Here is a 22,866-nt window from a genome sequence, read left to right on the forward strand (position 1 = left end):
CCAACATTGTTTATTGAAGAGACTATCCTTTCCTTATAGTATATCCCTGCCTCCTTTGTCATAGGTTAACTGACCATGTAAGTGTGGGTTTATGTCTGGGCTCTCTATTCTGTTCCATTGATCTATGTGTTTGTTTTTGTGTATCAGTACCATACTGTCTTGATTACTACAGCTTTGTAGTACACCTTGAAATCTGATATTGTGATACCTTCAGTTTTGTTCTTCTTTGTCAAGATTGCTTTGGCTATTCAGGGTTTTCTGTGGTTCCATAACAAACTTTGGGATTGTTTGTTCTAGTTCTATGAACAATGCTTTTGGTATTTTCATAGGAATTGCATTGAATCTACAGATAACTCTGGGTTGTATTAGACTTTGAACAATATTCTTCTAGTCTTTGAAAATGGTATATCTCTCCAAGCTATTTAAATTTTATTTGCTCACCTTCAAATGGCAAATATTCCTTAATTCCTTTCCCTCTTCGCAACCTCAAAAATGCCTCACATTTAGATAAAATACACAGTTTCTCTACTGAGCACTAATCAATCAGTTAGTCAAATAGCCACCTGTAAAAAAGTAACCAGTAGGCAGTGGTGAGAAATATTTGTACAGCACTTTACTTTTCCCATTTGGGGATTCAGAGTGCTTTTTTTTTTCTTCTCAGTGCTATTTGGTAGAGGTTGGAAATAAACTTTTTAAAAATCCACTAGAAATTAATAATGTTGTTTCTAGTAAAATTTGCACTTTTTTTAAATAAAAAGGAAAAACAAGGGAATATGCATCTTACAATAGACAATTCAGACAGCCTACAAATGCTGTATGACGGGTTTTACCTAAAACTCCTGTATAGTTTTGTAAGTCACTAAACGCTACTTTTTCAACTAGAGAAAAAGATCAGTTTCTCCATCAGTATATTCTCATTTCATATTCTACCCCAAAGAGGAAAAAAATAGTGTCTATGTAGAGGCTCAAGACAAGAAATCTATTACTCCAATAACCAGGTCCACAGGTCTCTCTAGCTGACTTTTCAAATCCTCTATCATCAGTTTGGCTACAGTTCTAGTATATTTTGGCCCAGTCTGCTGGCTTCAGCTCAGCTCATGCTGACACATATGGAGGGGGCTGAATGCAATATTGGGGTAGGCAATTTATGAGTACTTATAGTTGTACACCACCCACGTGCAATTAAACCTGAAAAGAAACTATGGATATCCTCTGCTGCAATGTGAAAACCCCCATCCTCCCCACACCTCACTTTTTCCAGATTATCTTTTCCAAAGCATGAGCGCTTACAGTGTGGAGCCAGGGAACCAGAAGCCATTTTTCATAGCCTGAAGCATTCCTTTGATTTCAGCTCGATGATGAGCAAGATTTTTCCCCATGGGTCTCTCCCCTCCCACCCCACATCACAGTGAGTTGTCACACAAAAGTACAAAGAGCTGAAAACTCTGACCATACACCAGCCACTCAACAATAAGAAGGCACAACAGTAAATGTCAGCAGGAACATTTTAAAATTTGAACTTGAATCGAGAAAAAAGAGAAAGAAAGAAAGAAAGAAAGAAAGAAAGAAAGAAAGAAAGAAAGAAAGAAAGAAACCATATAAGGAGGAAATGCCATTGCGGAGACCTACCAGGAACAAGCTTTCTGTTCCCTACTCTGTTGTTTTAGGTTTCTTCCAATTTCCATGTTTCAAAATGGGTCTCTTGACACAGCACCTATCTATCTATCTATCTGTGAACAGGACTCCCACTAGACTGATGGTGGCAACATGTTGGGTCAGAGTTGACTAACAGACATCAGGACAACAATCCCAGAAATGGAGGGAAAGATCTGAAGTTAAAAAGAAAAAGACAGAGGCCAGAGGAAAGAAAGAAGTGAATCTAGAGGGAAGCCTCCAAGGAAGGACATCCTGTTGAACAGAAGTCAAAGCGAGTTGAGAAGCTACTCAGATGCAGAAGGCTAAGGAGCCCAGTCATTTCCACAGAACTTTCCCCACCAGTAGGGTCTAGAGCAGTGAGACAAGGGATGTGGGATATTGAGTAGTGACAGTTAGACTTGTATTATTGTGCTTCCAGATATTTGACATAAACCTGAGAGGAATCCATCAAAATCTCAAAGAGTTTTCACAAGTTTCTAAGTGCTAGATTGTTTGGGGGAGGGGACAGGCCAGTGCTGTAAAACCCAACTTGCTCTTGAGATGTAAATACATTGAGCTAACCATAGGGAATTGCTGTATAACTGTAAATTACTATTTTTTTCTCTTTTAACCTTAGTCTTTATTCATTTAACGCATTGAGCTTCTACCACAGTTCTCACAGTACCATAGGGAAGAGGGCAAGTGCTTATATTATGAAGTTGTAAAGTCCATGATGGCAAAATCTGTTTTGTCCACTTCCATATTTTTAGAGCCTAGAGAAAAGTGTTCACTAAATATTTGTTTAATGAAGCAAGCTTATAGCCCAGTAATGGACTATTATCTTTCTACCACTAGAATGCTATGGCAAATATGTTTTGTTTACTATAATGCTAAGAGAGTGAGCAATGTACCCATTTCCAAGTTCAGATGGGTGAGGTTGGGACCAAAATTTCCTAATCTAAAAGAGAGAGTCCTCTTCCCTCCTATAGTGGTTATTATGGAAGGGACCATAGCCCAAGGAAGAAAATCTGTCTTTACATCTGTCCTTCTTTCAGCATATACACACAGAACTGGGAATAATTTGATGTATGAGCTTATGAGCTTGGTAGAGATGAAGAAAGAGGTATTCCCTAACCTAAACAGAAGAGTGAAACTGTGGGTATTGTACTACTCAGGATCCTGGCAAGAAAGAGATGGCTCATTTCAAATGAGTAACCAAAGAGAGTTTCATGAAAGGGCGATTTTTTTTTTTTTAATTTTTTTTATTTTTGAGACAGAGAGAGAGACAGAGCATGAACAGGGGAGGGGCAGAGAGAGAGGGAGACACAGAATCCGAAACAGGCTCCAGGCTCTGAGCTGTCAGCACAGAGCCTGACGTGGGGCTTGAACTCACGGACCGCGAGATCATGACCTGAGCCGAAGTCGGATGCTTAACCGACTGAGCCACCCAGGCGCCCCGAAAGGGCGATTTTTAAAGAGATCAGAGTTAAGCTAAACCAACAAGGGATGGTGTTGGGAGACTTTAACTTACAGACTGAAGGCACAGGGGAGAGAGAAGTTGCTGAGCGCTGGCAACAACTGGCCATGGGAGGTGGGGGTGGAAAGGACTACTCAAGAGGAGCCCTGGTCCTGGAAAGAAGAAATTGTGGTCCAGGAAGTGGGGAGCCAGGAAATGGACCGCATGGTCTTTCCTCCAGCTCTTTCATCTGCCATTGCCATTGCAACTTAAAAGCCCCTGGGCATGAGAGCCTGGTTAAAGCAGTTCATGGAGATCAACCTCTCCATGCATAGAGCAGGATAGAGAAGGATGGAAAACTGATCTAGAGAGGCAGAGAACATCTAGTGCATTTTTGCTCCTCTGTATCTATCTTTCCACTTTACCTGGTTGAAAAAAACGTATGTTCCCACTGTAGGAAGCATATAGTTTCAGTCAGTGGATGTATCATCATTAGGTGCTATGAATCCACTCATGTTCTCTCCTGAAGCCTAAAATTCAGGCAATTTCCGTGTAATATAACAGGGGGGAGAAAAGATGTGGGTGGAGGAACAACCCAAAATAGAGCTCCTACAGTCCCTACTTTTGTACCTGGTCACAGGCCTACGTTAATAACCATAGCTTCTTCTACCTTTTCCCTACTTCCCTTATCCTCTGTGAGTTCTTTGGCTGGATAAAGTCTTTACCTGATGGTGACTCAAACTTTATTTATACACAACTCCAAATCTACCATTGTCTTGTATTTGTTGGGATGCTGTAGTCTTTTATAGACCAGTATGGTAGAGAAGTACTAAGAGAAGCTCCAGTAAATTCTCTGGACTCCACGCATAGTCCTTGTCCCTCCCACTGGGTATCAGCAAGCCACATTTCCTTCATAAGCAAGTTTGATTACCCAGGTCAGTAATGTGACCCCACCTTTGCCTGTTGGTTAAGCAGCATGAGGATCGAGTTAGTCCCAATTGTGAATTTAGTGGAAACATGACTGTCCCCTCTTGGAAGCATTCTTCCCTTGAGCACAGGAACCGCCAAAACCACCAATGCCAAGGTTGTGGAGACAGGAAGCACAAATTCTTTTTTGTTGTTTTTTGTTGTTGTTGTTGTTGTTGTTGTTGTTATTTTTTTCTTTTTTTTTTCTTTTTTTTAAATTTTCTGTAATGTTTATTTTTAAGAGTACAAGTGGAGGAGGAACAGAGAGACAGGGAGACACAGAAGCAGGCTCCAGGCTCTGAGCTGTCAGCACAGAGCCCGATGCAGGGCTCAGACTCACGAACCGAGAAATCATGACCTGAGCCAAAGTCAGATGCTTAACCGACTGAGCCAGCCAGGAGCCCCTCTTTTTTTGTTGTTTTTAATGTTTATTTATTTTGAGAGAGAAAAAGAGAGCGTGGGAATAGGTGCAGAGAGAGAAAGAGACAAGAGAGAGTCCTAAGCAGGCTTCACGCCGTCATCACAGAGGCCAACACAGGGCTCAAACCCACCAACCATGAGATCATGACCTAAGCTGAGATCAAGAGCTGGACTCTTAACCTACTGAGCCACCCGGGTGCCTCAGGAAGCACAAATTCTTTAAGTGAGCTGTTAGTTATCAGAGTGAGAAGGAACTCTTTCACCTTCACATTCTGATTCCCAGATCTGCAAATTCAGACTGTCAGGGAGATAGTTCTGACCTCTGGTTTGGAGTCTATTCCCTAACCAGACAGTTCATCATCTCCCTGGGATGGCAACTGCACCTGCAGTAGTTCCTTCCGTAATAACATGAACAATGGGGCAGTGAATTTAGAAGGTATGAATCTATTTCCACATTTTACTTGCCATTCAATGAGTTGAAGGGGTAAAATTGGGAAAAATAAGACCTCCTGTAAGTTTAGGATGTCTGGCAGAAAAATTGGGGCAAGGAAGAAAATGCCTATTTATAATGTATATATAGTATGTATATTTCCACAAGGAAAAATGGCTGCTGCCTCCATGATGGAAGGGGTCCAATAAGATGGTGTTATGTTGGTTCCCCTAGAGAATGATGCTATATCAGGGGTTTAGCCTTGGTCTCTGTTGTCCACAGGGGGAATATGGAGCAGTGGCAATAAAGAGATCAACCTTAATAACGGAAATCACATTAATTAGCCTTAATTCTTGTCACTGGGGCATTATTGTCAAGGAGTCCATGGAACAAGTACCACAGTGGCTGAGAAATATTCTGACTGATAGCCACAGGATTATTTCATCTTGTGCACCTCCTATCAAGAGCTTCTCTCCACAATGAAATGCTCGCTGGTAGGCATTTAGATGGTAATGGAATAATATGTGCCTATTATGAGAAATCTATCCTCATATGTTTCCCCTTGTCACCAATCTGTATATCATGTTTTTTTAAAGTTCCTGACCAATTGGTTAAGTTTTTATCCACCTCCCATGCAGTCATAGATACAAACCTTAAGCTGTCTTCTGGTGGCCTAAGTAAACAGCCAGTTGTACTGCTTAAAATTCTTCTTGGAGGGACACCTGAGTGGCTCAGTCAGCTAAGTATCTGACTTTGGTTCAGGTCATGATCTAGCAGCTCATGGGTTCAAGTCCCCCATTGGACTCCATGCTGGTACTGTGGAGCCTGCTTGGGATTCTCTCTTGCTCTCACTCTCTGCCCCTCTCCCACTTGTGCTCTCTCTCTCTCTCTCTCAAAAGAAACAAATGAACTTTAAAAAAATTCTGATTAGAATAGTTTTCCTTCACCCTGATCTTTCTTTCAGAGCCACCCTGGCTGGGACTATAATGCAGTGACTCTGCCCTTCTGGCTTATGACCACATATCATAACTCAGGCCCAAGTGGGTCTTCCCCAGTCACATAGTTATAAGGAATTCCACATAAGGCCATAGATGTGAATTGAGATAGAAGAGGCAATGCACCAGAAGTGGGTGTTGAAAGAGTGAGCTGCCTACCCATGTTGAACCCAGTCATGTGTATACCATTGCCACTCAATGAATTCCTGTTGCACATTCCCAGTTTTATGAATGGTGAGTCAGATAACACCCACTTCACCAGGGTCAGCTCAGGTCTCATGGCCACTTGATTTTTCACAGTCAGTGTAATGGTTTAAATGGTGCCCCCCACCAAAATAGATCTCCTAGAATCTATAAATGTGACCTCATTTGAAAATGGCATTTTTGCAGACAGAAGTAAGTTGAAGATTTTGAAATGTGATCATCCTGGATTACTGGGGTGTGCCCTACATCCAATGACAGTTTTTTTAAGTTTATTTATTTTAAGAGAGCAAGAGTGGAGGAGGGAGAGAGGGAGGTGGGGGAGACAGAGAGAATCCCAAGCAGGCTCTACACTGTCAGCCCAGAGCCCAACGCGAGGTCAAACTTACAAACCGAACCGTGATATCATGACCTGAGTTGAAATCAAGACTGGGATGCTTAACCCACTGAGCCACCCAAGCGCCCCCCAGTGACAAGTGTTTTTACTCGACACAGCACAGAAGACCCAGAGAAGGCCTTGTGAAGGTGGAGGGAGAGATTAGAGTTATGGGGCCAGAAAGCAAAGATTCTTGGAACAACAGAAGCTGGAGAAGAAAGGGTAGGATTCTCTTCTGGAGACTACTAGAGGGAGCATAGCCCTGCTGACACCCTGTTTCCAACTTCTAGCCTCCAGAACAGTGAGAGAACAAATTTCCATTCTTTTAAGGCATCCAAGTTTGTGGTGATTTGTTATGTGGTCAGGCATTTCATTTCTACTGGGGCTTAGTGGCAAGGTGGAATTGTTTAAAGGGAGAATAGTTACCTGCAGAAGGCATCATGGCTACACCGCAAAACACTAGAAGTCTGCACCAGTTCTCCTTCCAGGGGGGCTTGCCAAAGATAAGCCAAAGATAAGACTGGAAGGCTGCTTCACTCTGATGAGGAAGTGGGGAGCAGAAGCTTCTTCCGGAAACAATGAAGGATCAGGGGAATTGGGAGGTTTGCAGTTCTCAGTCTTCTCTATATCTGCCAAAAATTACCTCATCTTCTATCTCAGGAATCCACTCCTTCCTGCTTATACATTATCTTATCATACAAGACCGAGTAGTATTGCCCATTTATTGATGCAGCAACTTGTCTCTCCCAGCGATTAAACAATCTGCTTGGTGCCATGTAAGTGGTTACCGTCAGAGCTGAAAGTCAGTCCCAGGTATTTGAATCCTCAGCACATGCGCCTTTTATTTTATGATATTGTAGACCCCTAGAAACCAACGTAATTGGGAAAAAGTGGATGGAGATAGGACATAGGTTTAGCCTGAGATGATCTCCGATAATATTTGCCCTGCAGCTAGATAAGGGATTCTTCAAAAGTTGTGCTGAGTTAGATATATTTGCCCTGTAGCTACAGAGGTAAAAGATTCATTAAACACTTCCAGAGAGGCTATTTTCCACCTATGCCCTGAGTTGGATATTCAAGGTTGATAATTTATCCCTTTCTCTGTTTATGTTCTCTGGGTTTCTTAAGTGGCCAGCACAATCTTTGTAATCTAAATCACCTGACAAAACAGTGCATGCCACAGTCACATGAGCTCTGCCTTTCACCTGCACACCACCCCATGCAACAGCTGGTGATAATTTGAGTGACCGTTACTCTACCACATTCTTTGTATCCATTCTACCTTGGCAAGGAGATTATCTGTGCTCTCATCAAATATGTGAGAAGGCTAATCACAGAATCCCATTTTTGGGATCTGTTTTCAGAAACAAACCTTGGTTTCGTTTACTGGATCAGCCAGATTCCCAGCAGCGAACAGATGGTATACTCAAAACGGGTCACTAAAGAGAGTTTATCATGAAGGGACATTGACAAGGGTGTGGGCAAAGTTGTTACCCACAAGAAATGGAAAAGCACCTGACTAATAAGAATAGAATGCTGTTACCACCCTTGACTTGAAAGTACTAAGGAGGGATTGTTTGTTGGAACTTGGAGCTGAAAATATAAGGAAGGCCATCCAGCAGAAGCTGTGGCTTTTGGTATAGGAACCCAGCCACTGCTGAGTAGCGACAGGAATGGAGACAGAGAACAAAGTGCCCTGACATTTCTTCGTTCATACCTTCCAACCTCCTGCTGATGCCTCCCATTGGGCAATCAGAAGTCAGAGGAAAGGGGGTCAGCCAGTTGATAGAGTCCAAGAAGGTTGGTCTCACAAGGCTCAAAGTGAAATGAAGACTGGAGAGTAGATCTAGAGAGAAAAACAGAATTCTCAAAAGGGTGTTTACTGACTGGCTATGGAAGCTGAAAAACATACAGACAGCAGTAGCCAGTATGTCAATAACTGGCCTGAGACAGTCACAGATTGGGATGTGAATAAAGTATAGTAGATCCAGAGCTTCTAGCTCTCCAGGTTTCCTTCCAGGACCACGGAAACAGGAGGAAGCAAACAGCATACCACTTCCTGAAGCTGAATATGTGTCTATGTGTGTACCTTTGCCCTATTAAACCAACTTCCAGGAGCTGGAAGGCGCATGTGCTTAGGGATCAAACATACTTGGAGGTGACTCTCAGCTCTGACATTTACAACCTTCATGACAAAGGTTACTTTGTGAACAAAGTAACAAACCTTCATGACAAAGGTTACTTTGTGAAATTACTTCATCACTTAAACATCAGTTGCTCCCTCTGTATGGTTTGGAATAATAACCACCCTAACAAAAATATTGCAAAGAGTAAATGAAATAATGGAAAATTCTTAATAGGGTTTTTCACACATGGTAAATACTCTTTAAATGTCTCTTTTTTCATGTTTACCTTTTTCTTGGGCTGCTGTAGCCACTGTGTAAAACATATTTGTAACTCATTTTGGGAGAAAACACATTCTGAGTTCCAATAAAATAGAAACCTTTTATTTTTTTTTTAATTTTTTTTAACGTTTATTTATTTTTGAGACAGAGAGAGACAGAGCATGAATGGGGGAGGGGCAGAGAGAGAGGGAGACACAGAATCGGAAACAGGCTCCAGGCTCTGAGCCATCAGCCCAGAGACGCGGGGCTCGAACTCACGGACCGAGAGATCGTGACCTGAGCCGAAGTCGGACGCTTAACCGACTGAGCCACCTTAAATACAACTTGTTTTTAAGTTGAGAGGGGCCTGTATTTAGGCAAACTATCAAGGGGTGGTGGTTGATGGTCGTATTTTCAGAAATGATAGGATCCCTCTAATTGGGATAAAGTGAGTTCACTGCAGGAAATAGATAGTTACATAAGAAAGGCTGTATAACAAAGAGAAGTAACCTGAAATCTGTGTATATACTCTAAGGAAAATGTTCTGCAAGAATAGCCCCAAAACTATTCAACAGGGGTTAACTCCAGAGACCAGAACAGAATTGGAGAGTCGGGAGCAATGAAAACAGAGTCCCACTTACTTCTCTGTATATTTAAATATTGCTGAAATATTTTACAGTGAACATGCATTTGTTTTGCCTAACTTTTAAAAACATTTAAAATGTTTGCATGGTTCCAGTGTGAGACAAGGTGTCAATATTATGGACAAAGTAAGATGTCTGCTGTACAGGAATGAACTACAGATAAAGAAACGATGATCTGTATTCAATAAGATAGTATAAGGCACATTTATTTACCAAAAAGGAGAAGGATTTTAATGATTTGGCATATGGTATGTAAACTAATGCTGTTAGCCATTGCATTATACTGTAAGCTCCAGGAGGATGCTATTTATTCTTATTTATCCCTAACACCTATTCTGATAAGGTTATATGTTCAGTAAGCAAGTGTTGTATGAATGCTTTTTTAGTTTATTTTTTTGTTTAATGTTTATTTATTTTTAAGAGAGCACACACGCGCACATGCCGGGGAGGTGCAGAGAGAGAGGGAGACACAGAATCTGAAACAGGCTCCAGGCTCTGAGCTGTCAGCACAGAGCCCAACATAGGGCTCGAACCCACAAACTGTGAGATCAGGACCTGAGCTGAAGTTGAACACTCAACTGACTAAGCCACCCGGGCACCCCTATTTTTTTTTATTTTTTTAAGTTTATTTATTTATTTGGAGAGAGACAGAGACAGTGTGAGTTGCGGGGAGGCAGAGAGAATCCCAAGCAGCCTCCTCATTGTCAGCAGAGAGCCTGATGTGAGGCTCAAACCCACGAAACCATGAGATCATGTCCTGAGCCTAAACCAAGAATTGGATGCTTAACTGAATGAGCCACCCAGGCGCCCCATGAATGATTATTGTTTAAATTGAGAGACAGAGTGGTATGTCGAACAGAACACAGTAGGTTAGTTGTCATGAGTAATTTACAAGTCTCCGAGCCTCTCAGTTTCCCTCGTCTATAAAATGGGAAAGTTGAGAACATGAGTAATTTCAAGATTAATTTTTATAAACCCGTAAGTGTCTAAAGTTTTAAGAACTGTCATTGAGTCTCCAATTATTTATTCTACCAAGTAAAGATTTTTAAAAATCATCACACATTGTCACTATTGTTTCATAAACAGAAGGATATTTTAACACAAAAAATGCAAGAGAGACATAATTCAGAATAAAATTCCTAAGAAAAGACAATTGGCAGCCTTACACGAGAGCGTACACACACACACACACACACACACACACACACGTGTGCACACGCACACAAAACTATATCATAAATTTGACAAAGATTCACAGAAGATTTTGAATAAAAGGATTACATAAATTCTGGGGTCTTTTAATCTCTAAGATTTTGTGAGCTTCTTTTTATTTTCCTAAACTTAATATTTTTATTTTCCAATGGGAAAATATGTCCTTAACTGTTAAAAAAAAAAAACAAAAACAAAAAACACCAGCAACACCGACGTGTGCAAAGTGAAAAACGAAGCCCACCCCAAGGCTCCCCCCATTCCCACAAATAAAGTGCGGCATGTCATCCCCTAGGCTATTTTCTGTGAGGATATAAACATGCGTACTGGCATAGCCTTTTGAAGGAATAAAACTTATTCTAAACTATTAGCTTGCAAACGTAGAGAGCCACATATGTAGTAATGATCAACTGAACTGAATCTAAATAACATTTAGGGAAAATATTTGTTGGGCTCAATTGAGGAGAGTGGCTTTTTGCCACACATTCCTCATAGCTGGGCAGCAGGCTTGAATTTGGACGTTTTTCTGATCTTAGCAGGCACTTCATTACTGCGTGCTGCACATAAGATCCCAAGATCTTACCTTGGGATAAAGATCTGCCAGAGAAGACAAAAAAGCTCAGCAGTGTCCAAAGGCAGGAGAGCAGGTAGACATTGGGAACAGAACCGAAAGAGGTCAGTGAAGTCATCCGCCCCCCCCCCAAGGCTAGCCAGATATCAAGGGACAAGAGACCGGGGTCTTGAAGTGGGGTGAGGGCCTCATCAGAGAGCCATAAATCTATGGCCGTGTTTGGGGACACACACAATGAATGGAAGCAACATGCGTCTCTGGGAGTTCACACCATCTCCTAATTCTCTAAAAAGCACATGTCAGGATTAGGAAGGACACAGAAATAAGGCCCAAGAGGCCTGTGGGAGTCTGGAACAGCAGCTCCCAGATGCCAGGAGCTGTTAGGCTTTCCCAGGTTTCAAAATGTGAAAGTGGCAAAATGCAAGAATTTTCAAGCCACTGAGTTGGTGCTGCCGATTTGGTCCCAAACACTGGCCGTGTTTGCACAGACAAGTCAAGGCTAAGAAAGTGGAAGCCATTGGCTTGAATTGGGGCATGAAAGATCCCTGTTAGCTCTTGCCATTTCTTCAAGCTTAGCAGACGATTACATACTTTGACTGAGTTGAGACAACCCCAAAGTATAGAGTCTACTTAACTTTGCCCTTTAAATACCAAGAATGTTGTCCATGCTTAATAAAAGAGAGAGAAGAAAGAAAGCAGTCACTTGGTATGAGTTTGGACAAGTATATTCTCTCTGCGAGTGATTTCCTTTTCTGTGTAACGAATGACAAATACCCCACTCACATGACACTGTGCCACCATCTGACATGTGGCAGTGATCACCAAGTGACCCAGAACTTTGTTGAGTCAGGATACAGCCTCAATGTCCCCCTCAGTCCTTCTCAGTGCCCTTCAAGCAGCCTCGGTTACTCAGAGCTGGCACCATACATTAAACCTACTTGCTATATTTGGCCCCCGTGATCTCTAATATCCCTGCCAGATCCAGCCTACTAATATTCTCTAAGGAAAACCTGTCAAAAGGGGAAAAATCGTATCCTCAAAATAAAAGAAAAGTGCCTATGTCAGTGTTTAATCACAGATCATGACTAAAGTCCCCTTGAGATCTTTTCAGAAACACCCAGCCTCGGGACTCACCAGGCCTGGGGTGGGGCCCTGACACTGGCAGCTTTTAAGAGCCTCACAGGTGATTTCAGTGTGCAGCCAGAGGTGAGAAGTACTCATGAAGCAAGGCAATCCTGGCAGATTCTCTTCGCTCCTCCATCATCCAGCCTCTGGGTCTACGGGTGAAACGTCCAGCCGAGAGGTTTTCCAGACATTTTTCACGGCTGAGGCTTTGCTCACAGCCTCACCCTGAGCATGGAGTCAGAGCCAACAATTCCCGGCTTTCTTCTGGGCTTCTAGCTGTCCCTGGCTGCCTATTGGCTTCTGTCTCCCTCTTAGCACTTACTGTCAATCCAAAAACACTGGAGAGGCTGAAGCAAAATCCTCCTATTTGTTTATGTGGCAACAAGCTCAGAGTCCATGCCGAAAAAATGTCCTTGGCCTTTGAGAAATCCGCTTGGAGATGCCTCTGTCTGTCTGAAACGGGCTGGAAACCAGTGCCCTCCCCCAGGAGCTACTCTGCTGAATCAGCCCGTATGAGCAGAGAGAGACCAGGATGATTCAAATACAAGGGTGTTTTTGATATTTTTGTATCATTTAGCTTCAGAGGAATGCAGAACTTTTAAGGCAGGAATTTGGATTCGACTGTGGAGAATAGGTCAAATGGAGATTGATTTGTGAGATTGCTATTTTCCACTTTGGGGAATTCTTAAAATACAGTGATGAGCCCATGAAGCAGGAAAGGGACCAAGGAACATTTATGACATTTGTTCTAAAGAAAAGGTCTCATTATTAGGAAACAAATGTGGTATTCACCTTTAAAAGCTTTGGAGGAATGTTTTGGGCTAAATCTTTGACCCTCAGAAAGCTATGCAGAGGTGAGGAAAAGGAAATATGGTCTCATTTTTACATGTAACAAGAAGAGAAAAATGAAATAATCCTTCTAAAAGTAACACAAGTTCACATTTAAAAGCCATGTCATCTACTCTGTGAGGAAAAGAAGGAGAGTGACCGACAGTTGTGAAAATTCGATAATAATAGTGGCAAGGGTGTGAGCGGAGACAGTATGACCATGGAAACAGATGAAAAGTGTAAAATTATTTTTTACCATGGTCTCTGCCCACATGTGGAATGCTTGTTCAGGGAGCTGTAGAAACACAAACCCCCTGCCCTCAAGAAATCTGCCATCTAGATAAAGAGACAAAGGAAAGGTACAGTGTTAAATAGCAAAAGGATTTATAAACACCAATAACAATTTGAAATGCAGAAGACATTTCACAGCATGGTGAAAAGTAGGCTCCGAGAGTACAGGTGACAGGGCTCTGGACATGGAAGAGGGTTCTTCTGGCCAGAGTAGCCAGGGAAGGATTCACAGGGGGCCGGAGAGCTGGGTCCTGGAGGAGGGGTAGGATTTCAGGAGGTAGAAAGAGCACAGGGTGGGGGAGGGGAGGTGGGAAAGAGCAGCAGTCTGGAGTGTCTTCCCATCTTTCACCTGCACAGCTTTAGGAAGCATGAAGAACAGGTGAGCAGATCTCGGCTTTGCCATTTTCCTGCTCTGGGGAGCATCAGTGGTGTTCTGATCTTAATTGGGTTATACCTAATCGGAACACCAGCCTAGAGCAAGTTCTTCCAGGAAAGTTCCAGAGTGGAGCAAATTTAGAGAGAAAGGGGAAAGTGGAGAAAATGTACATTTATGGAATATCTCCATGAGCACATGCTGTGCAAAGCCCTTTAAACGTATAATCATTTTGTCTTCAAAATAAAAATACCAAACTCAACACCCTATATGGATGGTGTTATTGCTCCCAGTTTATAGAAGTAGCAACAGGATCTAGAGCAGGTAAACAATTTGCCAACCAAAGGCTGCAGCACAGGAAGTAGAAATTCTAGGAAAGTGGTGGGGGTGATGAACATAATTGAACGTAAACATGAAGAGAGACCTGGACATTCCTTAGAGATTTGTGTTAGCATTGCCTTGTTCTCCACCTTTTCCCTGTGGTTGTCTTTCTTTCCCCTATCCCATAATTTTAGTCACCTTATAGAATTTCAGAGTTAGAAGTATCCTAGGAAAGTATCCAACCACCTCTTTTGGCTTATGAGGAAATAAGGACTCACAGAGATGAGCCTGTGTGTGTCCCAGGGGTCCCATAGCCAGCAGGCAGCAGACCCCGGAAGCCAGCCTACCATGTTCCCAACCCCTGATGAGGGGCTGGCTGAGTCAAAGCCAGAGACGCGTTGTCTCCAGACAGTTGTCTGAGCCACAGAAGTATCTTCCAGGTCAGTTGTCTGACCCATACAGTTTCCTGTCAGTTGTCTGACCCACAGAAGTATCTTCCAATTCCAAATCCTAACCAGTTCCTACTCACTTCAGCTTTCGAGAGGCTTGTATGGGATGGCAGAGCATGCCATTTCCTATATGGCTTCTCTTCTTTACTCTGAGTCAGGTGGAGAAAGAGGTCTTTGAAAAACAGAGTGGACCACAGAAACTCATAGCTCTCTTACCTCAGGCTTGCCTCAGACCACTGGGAGAAGAGTCAAAGTAGAGGCATCTCTGGCAGTGATGGGCATATTTCTAGAATTTGCAAGTAAATGGTGTCAAGAAAGAAGACTCGTGATAGGTATAACATCTGTTTTTACCCAAAGGCAGATTGACCATGGATAGATGGTGGCTGTGTTCTTGGGTTTCCAACACCTACATGTGGACCTAAGGGAATGAACCATAAGCCTAATGGAGGGTCAGAGCAGATATCCTGACTTCATCTCTCACTGGTATCTCTGGTCGTCAAATGGGGAGTAGACAAATCAGCCCTCACCATGAGAAAGAGGGGACCCAGTTTCTGTTGCTTTTGAGGACAATCTACTGATGGCTCTTGAGGCCAGCTAGACTAGGAAATAGCACATAGGCTAATTTTCTTCAGCCCAAAGGCCAGTCGCCACCAAATTTCACTCCCAGAGACTTGGCCAGCAATACTGCCAGAGTTGGAAGAAAGTATTCTAAATGGCCACCAGTTCCCTTCCAAACTAACACACATGTACACACACACACACACACACACACACACACACCACGAGACAAGTTTGGGCATGCTACATTAAAATAATTAAAGCTTTCTTGAGTCTATCATCTGTAACCACTAAAACCCCTAGAATTCCTGTTAAATAAGAATGACCATGTAGACAGTTTTATTTGAAGCCAAGTCTCAGATTTTAAAACTGATTCCAGTCCAGTTTTGCTTCTTCCCTTGGGGGCTTATTCTGTTGACTTCTAGGCAGCTTTACAAGGCTCATTCCTACCAGCTAAATGAAGATGATTTAATCAACCTACCAGCCACCTCTACTAGCAGTAAGTGCAGAAACAGAATACTGAGTTAAAGCCAAGAGCTTCTATTTCCTTTTTCTAAATTTAAAAATGAGACCAGATGAGCCAAAAAATAAACATCTACCAGTCAAATTCTCAATCCCAGCTCAGGCCCAGTTTAGAGTATATTTGCGTTATGTAGCATTTGTCTAGTGAATTGAACAGTGTAAAAGAAAGTCTAGATCAGGGCCCCCGACTGGTATTCTGAAGCCAACTGGTAAATGCAAAACCTCTATCTAATCACTAACTTCTGTGGCACATTATCCACAAAATCTACAGGCATTTTCAATGTGGAAGAACATGTAGTTCAGTAGCACTGACCCACCTCCACCCCATCCTATTGTATTATATCACTGAGGCCTGGGTGAGAGTGGCCACAGCTAGAGAGAATAAAGAATAACATTTTCCGGGGCACCGGGGTGGCTCAGTCAATTAAACATCCAGCTTTGGCTCAGGTCATGATCTCATAGTTGGTGAGTTCAAGCCCCACATCAGGCTCTGTGCTGACAGTTCAGAGCCTGGAGCCTGCTTCAGATTCTGTGTCTCCCTCTCTCTCTGCCCCTGCCCAGCTCACGCTCTGTCTCTCTGTCTCTTTCTCTGAAATATAAATGAGCATTAAAAAAAAAAAAGAGTAACATTTTCCTACAAAATGGAGAGGGGCTCCTTGAGTTCTGTCATTCAGATAAAACTAGTTTTCAATTGGCTCCAAAACTAATTTTCAAAAAGTAATGTTTAAGTCTGGTCCAGTATGATCTAGATAATCATTTCTGTTTTCACTTCTTACTATCTCAGTAGATAAATTCTTCCTAGAGTTTTCTGCAAATATTAATCTCCACGGATTTCAATTACAATGTCATTCAGTGAGGAATATTTACCAAACTACATCTTAGTACTAAAATGGAGACCATTTAATACAATATTGTGCTTTACTCAAGACTGTGCTTCTCAAAGTGTGGTACATAATGGTGAGGTATAATTGGTTATACTCAAAATCATCAAGTAAATAGTATGCAAGATCATCACTTTATTAAAACATTTGAAGGAAAATCTGTACTTGTATGAAAATAATTAGAAATATGTACTATGGTGTAGAAGCAAAATGTGTATGACTGCCAACACAAAAATGAAGATTTCAAAGAAATTTACAATGGGCCACTTGAAACCTCTGTGCCAAGTCCCCCTGGGTTGTATGTCTACTGTCGCCCGAGGTGGGGAGATGGGAGGGTGGTGGAGAGCATGTCTCCTCTCTTGTGCCATTAGAGTACTTCAGTGGAGATGTATGAGAAATACTAACAACATGTGTAATAGAAATAATACTTTAGAGTAAGGAAAATGGTGGCTTCAGAAAAACCCTGGAGCCATGTTTCCTAAGAGCACTCCACTCACCACCAGTCACACAGAAATAATTTTAAGCAATGCATAAATAAGCACTTCATACTTCAGTGTGTTTGAATTTTTTCCGCTATTTATTAATAGCAAATTATGCACCTCTCGCTAATTTTCTTAAAAATTTTCTCTCAAACTATCTTGAGTAAAAGAAATGAGTTAAGCTCAAAAACATTAAATAATAGTACATGTGGCAGTGGATACAATAAAATCATGAAGGAGGTAAGTGAATGACTGAACTTATACAACCCAAATCCATCTCTACCCTTATAATACTTCTCTTAAGAAATATTGTACATAAAAGCATTAAGAAATGCCAAATTGGGTCAGTCCTATGACCCATCTATTAGATCTAAAAATGACTTATTTTTAGGACTTAATTAAAAGGATACTTATTCCCTCATACATACTTATTTCCAGAGAACACTTATTTCCTCATAATATTGTAGAATATACACTATGTTCTATAGACATCGTTACTTACAGGAGCTACAAGTCCAGTGCAAAGACAGACTCCTCCTAAGTCACTGCAATACAGGGTCACCATTGTCATGATGGACCCACCTGAAAAGTTCAGAGAGCATGGAACAACCAATAAGTTTGCTGCATTTGTGTCAGAGAAGGCTTTCTAGGGGAGGCGATATTTGAGTTGAAGCCAAAGGGGAGAAGTTTACCAAGAGCATTGCCTGAGAGAACATTTGCCTTTCATAGAAGACAATGACAGAAGTTCATGGATAAAACTTAAGTATATGTAAATTTTTTAAAGCTCCCGATTCCAGTCCCATTATAGATTAGTTTATGTCCGTTTTTTTTTTTTCTCAGTCCAAATCATGGTAATTTCTGTCCTTAGAAAGAAGCAGTTTCAGAAACATAGGTAGTCTCCTCTCTTATGCTATTCCCCTCCTAACATACTCAGCTGACATCTTGGGAAGGAAAAAAAAAAGACCTGAACTTGCATATCTACAGTCAACCCATAAATGTCCCCCTCTAATACTAAAATAAAGGGATGGACGAGGTATCTTCTGCCTCCGCACACACATCATTACTTTTTAATACGTGTGTCCAGCTGCTTTCCTTTTTCCTGTTGCTTTAAACCTGCCTTGATGCTTTCATGAAAAAGAAAATTAGCACTTAATGTTTCAACGCTATGGAAATGTGTAGAAATAAACCTTGATAGAGCTTATCATTTATTGATCAAGGAAAGAATGTCAATAATTGTAGAATATAAGGCAGGGGGGAAAAAGTCCTAAATAAGAGGGCTACAGGCATGTGGACAAAAGAAACCATTAATTCTAAACAAACAACATCAAAATGTTGAAGAAGCACTGTTGAAGCTAGGAGAACTGTCCTATGGATTGAATCTTCTAGAGAAGACTCTAAGGTTAGCAGGGTCCCAAATGCAGACATGGTCAGGGCAACAAATACTTCTCAGAGAATGTTAATTATCAGTTGACTTTATATCATTTCCTATTGTGTGATAGTGGCATATTCACCAAACCACATCTGGTCAGCACTTTATGGGTCTGGAGGGTCCTCTCAGTAGCTCCACAAATAAGCACATTGGCAAGAAGCTCGAGGGGAGAGACCACCAGACCTCACTTTGGCAAGAAGGTTCTTCTTTAGGCACGATTTGTGGTTACTCTTCTGCCCCCACCCAAAGAGCATCCAGAAAGTACATTCTTGTTTTCACTAAGGATTTGCTGAAAAAAAGTTTAGGAAACTGAAGATTCCTTAGTGACCTTCTCCTCAAACACAACTATGGATAGAATGAGTTTTGTGTCCAAGGACCCTTGGAAAAAGTTTCCCTTGGATGAACCAGAAGAGTTGGAGAGATCAAATGAGTTTGAACACGTCACTTTTGGGAGATCAAGACTTCCTCTCTTTTTTCCAAATCTATTTTTTTTATTGGAGAGTCAGACACCAGTATTTGCTATACCCACATTCTGTTCATTCTGAATACCAGAAATGGCTACCCTGAAGACATAATAACAATGGAGCATCTAATGACTTAAGCCCATCTACTTTAGAATTCTCTCAGGATAGATCTCCTTTCCAGGAATGCTCCCCAAGGAACTTCCAAATAAAGGGATATAGAAATCCAACTTATTGACCTGGCACTAGACTCTATCTGCTACCTACTTGAACACAATGCCAAGTAGCTCACAAATTGAAAACTCATTGAAATGTCCAGATGTCTTTGTTGCTATGTGTAAAAGGTGGCAGAGAACATTCTAAATTAACAGCCCTTATGTCCGTTCACAACCCCACCCACTGTGACCATAACACAGTGAATATCTCTGCAAAACTGTGAGCCAAGGAGCAGCAAGAAATACCTCTTAAATTAGCCACCTGTGTCTACCTACTGTCTTGCTCACCAGATTGCCAGCTCTTTATCATCCTTAGCTTCTACACCTAGAACCAGCACAGTGCCTGACACACAGTGGGGCTCAAAAAATGTAAGCACTGAGGAATGATTCTATTCTATTCTATTCTATTCTATTCTATTCTAATTCTTTTATTTGTTATATTCCCCTAAACTCAATTCAGTTCAACCCGTTCTTCAACATGGAAAAATTACTAGAGTTTACTTAGTCCAGATCAAACCATAGATCAGACAAATTTGAAGATGGTGCCAAATGATATTCAATAGCAAAATTACAGGCACCAGCCCAGTGAAAGTATTTGAATTTCTAGAGTTTGCTGCTACAGTATTCTATGAATCTATCTAATACAATCTATAGCTCAATATCATTTGTGTATATAGAAGAATTAATTGACATTCATAATAAGAATACTTATTTTAGGTTCTCAAAAAAAACCTAAAATAGCTTGGTTTTAGAACCAACTTGATCTCTCTGGCTTAATATGGCCCTTGACAATTGCCTTATGTATCCTTTTCAAAGTCTGTATACCACACCTGGGAATTATGTGTCCAAAGTAAGAGAATAGAAAATGATTCTGTTAAGAAAGGAGGATCATAGAATTAAGATCTCAGCAGTGGAAACATTTCTAATAATGGTCATATTTGTAAGGAGATGTAGTGGAATGAGAAGAAGTAATCAAAGGACAAAGAACCATAATGCCAGGCAATTGGAAAGTCAACATGGTTGTTGAAACCCCTGAGAATACTATCAGTGGTTAGAATAGAGGGGAGGACTGAACCACAGGCTAGATGTCAGGGTATGATTATCTGGGAATTAGGCAAAGGGTAAGATATTAAAGTATGAAATCCTAAAAGGGAGACATTGCTAAAAGTTTATGGTGTAACAAAAGTTTAAGAGAAATAATGGAGATGATTATAATGTTTTACTGACATAAAATATTATAATGCTACATCACCTTTCCTGCCTAGAAAATTCCCTGCAAATAGTAATAAGGATAGGAAAAGAAGTGACATTTATTACATACCTACTGTGTGTCAAGCCCTGCACCAGTAATTTTTACCATTATTATTTCATTTAAGTTATCACAGAGATGGCATGATTTGTGCTTCATCTTCAAATGTGAATAGGAATTCTTCAAGTGTGGTGTTTTTAGCAGAATTTCTTCCTCTAGCAATTTAACATAATTATTCCTCTCTGAAATTAAGTGAGGAAATGTGCTAAATAAAATATTTAAAAAAAACAGCAATACCAACACCTACCAGACAACTATTATATTCCTGACACTGGCCTATACATTTAACCTACATTTATTTTCATATGCTCTCAACAGCATTTTAAGGTGGATGCTACTGTTTCCATTTTACAGACTATGAAACAGAGACACTTAGAGATTAGGAAATTTGCCAAAAGTCACATAATTCATTAACAGATGTGGAATTCAAACGATTGTTTGATCCCTACCCATGCTTTTTTAAAGGACATCATACTACCTTTCAGCTGGAGACACTTTCAAAGAAAACGATAATGGTGCCATTTACAGCTACAGTGAACAGGTAGAAATAACTTTCAAAGAGAAAAATTGAAAATGTTAACTCCTCTTCACATGTGAACAGGAATACGGTTAGTAGCAGGAGGAGGGAAGGGTCTAAAATGAATTGACATTCTAATTTCAAGATCAGAAATGAAAGACCAAGGATGAGAGGTATTCTAGAGGTCTGTATTTGTAATGGACAAAGAAAGAAGGCTTATTTCCTGATATTGCTTACTTTAGCCTGTCTACCCTCCTATAATACCTCTGAACATAAGAGATGTTTGCTCCAGGCCCCCCACCTACGGTTCCAACAGGAACACACATTATTAGTAGCACAATTTATTGGCAATACACAAAATTAATAGTCACCTCTCCCAAAAAGATACACATAGTGCACATTCTTGGGGGTCCCTGAAATTGTCTGCCTCCCTTTATTGCAAGATTAACTATAATCTTATATCACTTCTCCCAGAGACAGTACCAGGAAAATAGCTTATTTCTGGGCCTGGTCTGGTTAACTTTCCTAGATTAGTTATTTCAACCCCAGATACATGAGAATGACCTGAGGATTTTTTTTTTTTATACCAATTTCCCCATTCCATGAGATTCTGATTCAGTTGGTCTGGGCATTTTTTTAAATCTCCCCAGATTATTTTCATGTGTAGCCACAATTGAGAGTCGATGGTTTCTGACCATTGCCTCACCAATGCCATAGACACACATACTCCCACTATCTAATACCCAAAGCTGCTCCCTGGAAAATGCTAGAAATTAATGAAGAGCCAGTTACCCGTCTCCTTGACTATTCCCCTTTTCTTCTCTTCAACTTCCCACATTTCTGTCTCTTGATTAAACACTTCACTCAAAACTACACTCAAAAGGTGTTACAAAGAGGGGCTCCTGGGTGGCTCAGTCAGTTAAGCGTCTGACTCTTGATTTTGGGTCAGGTCATGATTTCATGGTTCATGGGTTCGTGTTCCACGTCAGACTCTTTGCTGACAGCATGGAGCCTGCTTGGGATTCTCTCTCTTCTTCTTCTTCTTTCTGTGCCCCTTCCCAGCTCGCTCTTTCGCTCTCCACCCCCCCCCCAAATAAATAAACATTTAAAAAAGAATTATTACAGGCAAGTAGTTGAGAGAGACAAGGAGTACCTGCCTCTACATATGTCTCCACTCTTGCCTATTTTTGTAATACTTTTGGATAGCTAACAGGAAGATTAAACTTCCAAGTATCTTTGAAGAAAATATCCAAATAGTTTGAAAATGTGTTTGATGGTTCCATGAACTTAATTTCCTGGAGTGGTACTATTGTAGTTATGAGCTTCCATATGGGAAGGCATGTGGTAAACAAGACTAGACAGCCCCATCTCACATGGCTGGACAGTGTGTTATGCTCCAAGCCTACTGGCCATTTCCAAAAGAGGAGAAAGAGAATCAATTCTTAGAATCAAGTTATCCCCACTGTCTTTATGTGCTATATGACACTACTTTGCTATAGCACAGGACCTACAGAGTTTATATGAGCTAGAGCCACCATATACCTAGAGCAGGGATCTAGGTGGAAACTCCATTTTTAAACATGAGAAGATACAGGATAGCTTATGATAAAACTCTAAGGAGGGAAGGAAAGGATTACATATGCATATATTTTAACCCAGCACTATAGGCTTCCTTTCTCATTGAATCATTACAATTACCCAAATATCTCTAGTTCAAAGATGAAAGAGCTAAGGTTCAGAAAAGTGAATGTGGAGTCAACACAGCATGATAGGTGGGAAATCCAGGTTCAATTCTGACAGCATTATCACCTGCCAACCATT

This window comes from Panthera pardus, unplaced genomic scaffold (genome assembly GCF_024362965.1).
Source record: "Panthera pardus isolate Hobbes unplaced genomic scaffold, ASM2436296v1 HiC_scaffold_24, whole genome shotgun sequence".
Classification (NCBI taxonomy): domain Eukaryota; kingdom Metazoa; phylum Chordata; class Mammalia; order Carnivora; family Felidae; genus Panthera; species Panthera pardus.